Genomic DNA, 8450 nt, shown 5'->3' with positions numbered 1-8450 from the left:
GAAAATTTCAAGTCATGAAGATTAACACCAAGGAGGATCCGACTGAAGCACTTAGAAAGGTTGTTCTGCAAGAGAAGTTCAAGTTTTGTTGAGCTTCTCTTGGCATTGTAAAGAAATCATAGTAGAAGTTTTCAGGGAGACTTATACATTACAACAATTGGACTTCAAGTGGGAGTTTTTTGGGTGTATATTTGAAACCCGACAGACTTATGTTTTTATTTCTATTTTTATTATTGTTTCCTTCCAATTGTTTATGTCTCTTCATTTCTTTCAAGACTCTATATATTGCTATTGGAGGTTTATTATTCATATCGTATTTGAAGAGTTGAAGCTACAACTGTGATGTAAAGCCCAGACTTTAACATTAGTAAGAGATCTTCCCTGTAGTGTGGACATAGCCACAATTTCTGGCGAACCATGATAAATGCGTGTGTTTGTGTTTTTCTTCTTTCTTTCTATTATGTTCTTTCAATTTGCACTTTCAGCAAACTTCACAAAAGATGTTCCAGGTGTAGCAATGAGCTCAAACATAATGTTATGATTTTCATAACAACATGGTTTGCAACATTTAGTTGTGAATCTGAAAGCTTCTAAGCTATAGTTTCTCTCTTTATTTTGATAATGTCTCATAGAATGATTACTAAAATATTGATGCAAGATCTTGCATTCCATAAGTGTTTTGCTCTCCTCATCCTAATAATGGATGGGCATTGGCTAAATAGCTGAATATTTGCACACCCTTAGCCAATGCCACATACATGCTCATACATGCATATCGCTGTCCTTTCACCTTTAACTTGCTGAGCAAAACAGACGTTGTCAGTCGTACATCCTCTGTAAAGAAAAGACCAATCTATCAATGCATTCAAATAAAAAATGATAAGTGGTAACTCCTTCAAATAAAGTTTTTAAATATTGTAGCGTTTCAATTTTTTAGACTACTGCAGGGCTGTTTAGTTTTTACGGTTGGGGGTTTTAACATTCTAACTGAAGTTTCTATTTAAGACATAAAAACTATTACTTTTAAAAAAAAAAATAGAATTATTTTTTAGTTTCTAAATAGATTATAATTAATGTTAAAATTGTTTTGGTGGGTAATAGATTTATATTGATTATTATTTCAACATCCAAAACAATCTAAGAAGACAACCTTAATACATTCATCCATGAACTAATTAATGTCTATCTACAACACAACCACCCCTCTTCATAACCTTTAACAATGCATTATATTCATTAAAAAACTAAAGTTATATTAAATTATCAATATATTAATATAATTTTAATTTTTCAATGAATTTAGTTTGATAAAAAAAAAAAAAAAATTATTTTTATTATTAACAATCTAAATGTATCAAACTAATAAAAATAAAAATATATTTAAAAAAGAAGTATTATTAATTATGGTATTCTGCCAATAGTGGCATGTTGTGATGGTTAAGTTGTTGAGTTGTTATCCTTGCCATCAAGATTCAAATCTAATGGGGATGAGGTCCCGTTTGTGGCCTCACTGGTTCATAGCTCCAGGGCGAATCGTTTACCCCTCTTTAAAATTTTTTTATGATATTCTTAATTTATAATTTTATATAGAGTGATTTAAATTACTAAAATTTATATATATATTTATATTAAATACTTAATTAAATTATTAAATTTTATTAATCTAATTTAGCATATTAATTTAAATAATTAATTATATTTATAATAAATTTGAAATTAAAAAGTAATATTAATATTTTTAATTTTTCTTTAATAATTTAATTTTATTATAACTTTTTTACTTACTAAATTTAGATTTTTATTTCATAATATTATATCAAGAATATTTAGAAAGTGTAGTTATCAAATTTTTAAGATTATTTTATTAGTGTTGCCAATAATTTTTAAAGCTAAAAATTAGTTGATTGTCTCTTTAACATTTTTTTGATTAAAATTTGTTTCTTAATATTTTGAAAGCAATTACAAATCCACAAATATAATAATAAATATTCTTATATTTATATTAAAAATTAAAAACTTATTTTTTGATCATGTGATTGGTTAAGAAAATTGAAGTCTGGACAATTTTTAACTTAGAAACTATCATTTTTAACAAACTATTATAATTATGGATTATGAAATTTGTTAATTTGTTTTAAAAATCTAAGATTTTTTACAAATGCAATATATAATGAATGCTTATTCAAAATTAATATTTGAGACTAAAGTTATTCTCAATAATTAATTATTTTTATTTGAATAATTTTATATATGTAACTATTATATATTTTTAAATATTAATTATATTATATAATTATTAAATATTTTAAAATATTTATTATATTATATTTATTTATTTTTATGTAGTTTTCTATTCTTTTTTAACATATACAATTAGTCTTTGTGCATTTTTATAATTATTTCTCATTTTATTTTAATTGTAATTTTTATTGATTTATTTGCTTGTTTCTTATAATAATTGATATTATATGTCTTAGATTTATAATTATATAATTTAATAATATATAATTCTAATAATATGATTTTTTTATTTCTAACGTACTATATTTTGAAATATTAAAATAACCATGTCACTTTAATAGAGCTTTAATTTAATTAAAATTATTTCGATATTTTATATTTATTATTCTAGTATAATACAACAAATACTTAGCCATTTATGTTGTATTCTTTTTAAATAAATAATCAATTCAAGTAAACATCACATTGTATCTTTTTCAAAAGTAGATTTTTATTACATAATATAAGAATATTTAGAAGTGCGGTTAACAACTTTTAAGACTATTTTAATAGTGTTGTCAATAATTTTTTAAACTATAATTTTGTTGATTAAGACTAATGGTTTCTAGAATACTAATGTTGAATGAATCCAAAAGAAGCTGGAAGGATGGAAAGGGAAAATCCTTAGTAATGCTGGTAAACTACAACTACTCGTTGTAGCTCTACAGGGTATTCCAATATACTTTCTGTCTCTTTTTAAAATAAATCAAAACATGGTGGACAGAATTGAGAGAACATCGAGGAATTTCCTTTGGTCAGGGACAGAGGAAAAGAATAAGTTAAATCTTGTCAATTGGGAGGATGTTTGCAAACCAAAGGAAAAGGGGGGATTGGGAGTGAGAAGGCTTAGAGATCTAAATAAAGCCCTCCTTGCTAAAATTGGATGGAGACTGGGAGAAAATAATACGGATCGGAGCAATGTCATGAAAGCCAAGTATCTATCTAACTTCCTTTTCACTCATAATTTTTTTAACAATGACCTCCCAAAGGGATCCAAAATATGGATGAATATTGTTAAAAGCAGAGGTATGTTGAGGGAAGGGGTAAAGTGGATTATGGGCAATGGGTCGAACATCAGGTTCTAGGAGGATAATTGGATGGGGGGGGAACTGCTGGTTTATAGCAAATCTAGAAGACTAATGGAAAAGTTGAAGACAAAGATGGGGCTGAGAGTGGGGGATCATATTGACCTTGGAGGGAAGTAGAAGAAATTAGAAAAAGATACTTGTTCCCAGGAGGATATCCAACTTCTTAATGAACTGGAAGAGTTGATTGAAGCGCAAAGAATCCCAATTCAGGTTCAAGAGGATAAAGTGGCATGGGATTTAACTCCTACTAGTAATTTTATTGTCAAGTCTACTTACAAACATCTTTTCAAAAAGGACCTTTTCCCTATAATATGGCGTAAAGTTTGGATTAGTAATCTTCTACCCAAAATAAATTTCTTCTTGTGGACTGTTCAACATGGTAAAATATCATTACTAGAAAATCTAAAGAAAAGAGGTTTCTTTATTACAAATAGATGTTATCATGCAAAGAAAAATATGAGAATATCTCTCACCTCTTCCTTGAATGCCCATATTCCCTAAAGATCTAATTGTTGATGTGGGAGAAATTTGGAGTTTGTTGAGTGATGAAGGAGAACTTAAGTCAATTTGTGAAAAACTAGGACTATCTCTTTTATCATCCTAACCTGGTATTCTTATGGAGAATTGTCCCACCATACATTTGCTGGCACATATGGAAAAAAAAATATAGAATCTTTCTTGAAGAGGAAAGACCTGAGGAGGTTGTTATGGGGATTATGGAGAAACTGCTGAAAGAAAATATAAGGATTGCCAAATGTAAGACACCAAAGGAAGAATCGGGTAGGAAGGAATGCCAAATAGCATAAAGGTGGGGTATTCAATGGAACTTTAAGCAATTTGATAACTCTAAGGTTATAAAGAGGCATCAAACAAGATGGAAACCAAAAACAATAACACAAATTAAGCTAAATTTCGATGGTGCTGCAAGAAAGGGAGTAGGGGCAGTGGGAGGAGTGTTGAGGAATGGAAATGGTGATGCACTACTAGTCTACTCAGGGAATGTTGGTGGAGGAAGTAATAATTTGGTTGAAGCAATGACTCTACTTTGGGGTCTACAATTGATTAGTGAAATGCAAATAAAGGAAATAACTATAGAAGGTGACTCCAAATTAATAATTGATATGGTGAAGGGAGCTTCTCAGCCTGGCTCGAATATCCAAAATATCATCACGGATATAAGACATACCATAAATGAGATGGAAAAAGTCCAGTTGCAGCACATATACAGGGAAGTTAATATGGTGGCGGATGTTGCAGCTACCATGGGGCTTGAATTAAAGGAGATGACGTGTTGGAGAAGCATGGATATCCTAAAGGAGGAAATCAAGACCCTGATCTGCAAGGAAGGGGTGGGGGGGGGGGGGGAGGCGACAAAAATTAAGCATGGCTAGACAAATAAAGATTAGTACCAATTTTGGCAGCATTATATCTAGGAAGGCAAAATTTGCTAAATTTAATAAAAAGAATATGGGAAAGATGATGAGACACTGTTGTACAGACTGGATAATAAATAGTTGCAATTTGAGATATGAGTTACTTCACCATTATGGTAACATAATGTAAAATTTAAATTATTTCCTTTTTGAAAGTATGAAAGATATATTTTCAAATGTTGTTAGAGATTTCAGGGATGGTAGAGTAATGATGCCAAGTACGCACGAATCCCATAATGAAAATGAATGGGATTTTGAAGCGCCCCAAAAACTTACTTTTGGAAATTTTAAAGACCCTATAGAGGCTATTTGCATCATTGTTGTGCTATTGATGTTTAACAATATCATTGTTGACAGAATTAACGGTAAGAAGGTTCAAATGAAAATTACTAAAGTTGGTGGATCAGGGGTTAGTGGGGAAGAAATGGGTGGAGATTTGAATCGACTGGAGCCGACAAAGATAGAAAATTTCAAAGATAAGATGGCAACCTAGTTCCTATTAAAAGAACGGGGTTTTCTTCCTTATATGCAGGCAATGGTTGTGTATGACGAAAATTGTTCACTCCAATTTGTGAATGGGTCGAATGACCATAAGGTTACCACAAATGGTATTACATTCCAAGTTAATGAAGAGGTTATTGTAATGGCTATTGGGTTGTCCATGAAGGGAAAGAAATGGAAGAAGGTTATGAAAACGGCGGACGAGGCCAACATGAATAGTTTTTTTTGCAAAAAATGAAGAACCTATCCGTTATAGAGGAGGCTTCCGAAGGGATAAGCTACTAGCTCCATGGGAGGATGTTTGTCTAGTGTTAATGAAGTACCTCATGCTTGAAGGTAGGTTTGGAGTTTATTATTATTATCACTTCCCCCTTCTAAACTATTTTAGAAATAGAGACTTCATTTCTATTCCGTTCTTTTTGTTACATTCCCTAGAGGCTATGATTAGTGATGTTAGGGAGAAGAGGAGTAAGGGTAATAATTTTACCATCATCCATCAGGACTTGATTTTTAGGCTCTATCAGTTCCATCTTGTCCTCTGTCCCCTACGGTTGTTGTGGTCGAAAATTAGTGCCACCATCAAAATTCTTCGCTGAGTACCAGCATTGGTACCAGAATCCACACTCCGCACCCTTCCCCTAGTAGAGAAAAAAAGAAAAAAAAGAAACCCAAAACTGGTCATTGAACACAAGGGTAGTAAAAAAATCAAAAATGAAAAACTAGTGGAGGTGGAAATCGAGGAGTCAAAAGAGGAAGGAGGTGGAAAGGGTAGGAGAAGGTCGGGAAGTCTTGCAAAAATACAGGCAAGGTATAAACAAAAAGCTAATAGATACAGCGTTGACAAGGCAAAGGAGGAGAGTTTAGAAAATAATGAAAGAGAACTGGAGGAGGAGAAACATTCTAACTCCAAAAGAGAAAAAGGGAATGAGGAGAAAGAAAAAGGTGAAAACTCTCTTGATAATACCCAAGCATCTGCGAGTACTACCCAAGCATCTGCTAGTAATGCCATTACCACTAAAACCACACATGTGTCGACAAGCTTTACCCTGCAACCTATTACCTTCTGTGAGGACAGCAACAAAGTGGACACTTCTCCTATTACCATCAAGGAAAAAATCAATGTTTTTACTAACCCTCAGGTTTTGCAGGATGAGAACCAGCCCTTGACAAAGACAAAAGAGGTGTATAAAAATGATGAAAAAGAAAACAAGGAAAGAGAAGAAGAACAGGACAAGAAGAAGACACAATTGGGAAAAAAGGGTCAAATCCTTAGAGGAGGGGTTCTACTCCTTTTCTAAATTTGCACTGAAGGTTACTCATGTTGTTGCTACCACACTCCAATTACTGGTGCAGGAGAAAGATGAAATAGGGCTAGACATGGAGGATAACAAGCTCCTATATAAATTTCTTGCTAAGGACTAGGCTAGGGTGCTTCTGGCTGGGAGGGGAAAGGTAAAGGATGAAAAGTAAAATGGGTTATTATGACCCTAGTTGTTTTTTTGTTTTCGGCTGCTCTCTGGTTTGCTAGTCTACAACTGTTACTCAGACTTGGGTTGGCCTATATGCCAACAATTTTATATTATGAACTTTAATAGTTTGTCAAGTATTATAGGTTTTGATACTAGAATAGATGTTACTATGATAGATGTAAATGATAGTGTGTTGTTTCTGGGATGGGTTGGTTTGCTTATGTCAATAGTTTATACTTTGAACAATCATAGTATGGTTAGTGCTATAAGTGTTAATTTAGTTTGGTTAACTCTCTGCTAGCTGGTTGTTTCTTGGTTGTTAGTGTAATTCTCTGTTACAATGATATCTCTTGTTTGTTTTTGTTGGTAGTGTGTTGGTTGCGAACATTTTGTTTGTAAGGGCCGACCCCCTAGTTTTGGTCGCTTTTTATTTCGAAAACATATTTAGAAATTAAATGTCTTAATAATATTAATCATTTTCATTAAAAAATTTAAAACTACTTTAAATCAGTAAAATATTCTTTTAACTATAATCATACTTCAAAAAACACACTTATTAGAAATTAACATTTTAAATTTAGAAACTTATAATTATAAATGAATTTAAAAGTATTCTAAGTGAATTTAAAATTATAATTTTTACATTGTATACAATTTTAAAATAGTTTATAATCTATGTATAAATTAACCAAACACATAATAAATTTTAAATGCCTAGATTATGATACACGCCAACCAAGTATATAAAAACTAAAAATTTAAAAAATAATTATAATCTATTTATAAACTAAACAAATAACTCTAAATTCAAGAAATCAATAATTTCAAAGTTTATATCTTCAAATAGAAACATCATATTTTTATTTGGTAAAACGTTGAAATCAACAAACCTAAAAGTAAAAGACTGTTCTATCAATGCATTCAAATAAAAAGTGATCAGCCGTAATTTTTGCATTAGTTTGCTATGCATTAGGGTTTGATTTTAATATTTAGCATAGCGAACTTAAAAATTACCACTTATCATTTTTTATTTACCGTATTTCATGATCGACAACTTCTATTTTGCTCAGCAAGTTGCAGGTGAAATGACGTGGTATGTATGTATGATCATCTATATCGCACTGGCTAACGCTGGGGTCCCATGGGCACCCGTTTGCTTAAAAATAAAGCGGGTGCCGCTGAGCTTTTTTAGAAACATTTAAAAGGGAGCGGTCCCATGGGCATTACATATAAATCTGCTTTAAAAAATTAGCTCCTAAATTGAAGGAAATATTTAAAATATAAATTGTTATTTTTAGAATTTTTGGCAGCATGGTTTCAATTTGAAGGGAAATGAAAGGTAAGCTCTTGCCAGGTGGCAGAATTCTTCCCTAAACAGTAGGGGCTATTTCCAGCTCCCCCCTCTTTTGCATCCGCTCAACTAAAAAGTAGGGGCTCCTAATTAATAAGAAAAGATTCCAAATTAAGTTTTAGCCCCCCCAAAATATTATCATGGGACCTCCAGCTCCTTAAATATAGAACCCAAGCCCCTCCCATGGAACCCCAAGGTAAAGGGGTGCAAATTTTCAGCTATTTAGCCAATGCCTAATAAATGACAACGGCATCCATAGATCACAAATATTGATGCAAAACTCTAACCCAATTTTAATGCAGGAGCTTTCAGTTTCAGTATTAACTGT

The sequence above is a fragment of the Cupressus sempervirens genome, chromosome 5, assembly GCF_028749045.1.
Source record: "Cupressus sempervirens isolate cs-2001-9-10 chromosome 5, ASM2874904v1, whole genome shotgun sequence".
Classification (NCBI taxonomy): Eukaryota; Viridiplantae; Streptophyta; class Pinopsida; order Cupressales; family Cupressaceae; genus Cupressus; species Cupressus sempervirens.
This window is presented reverse-complemented; position numbering follows the sequence as displayed.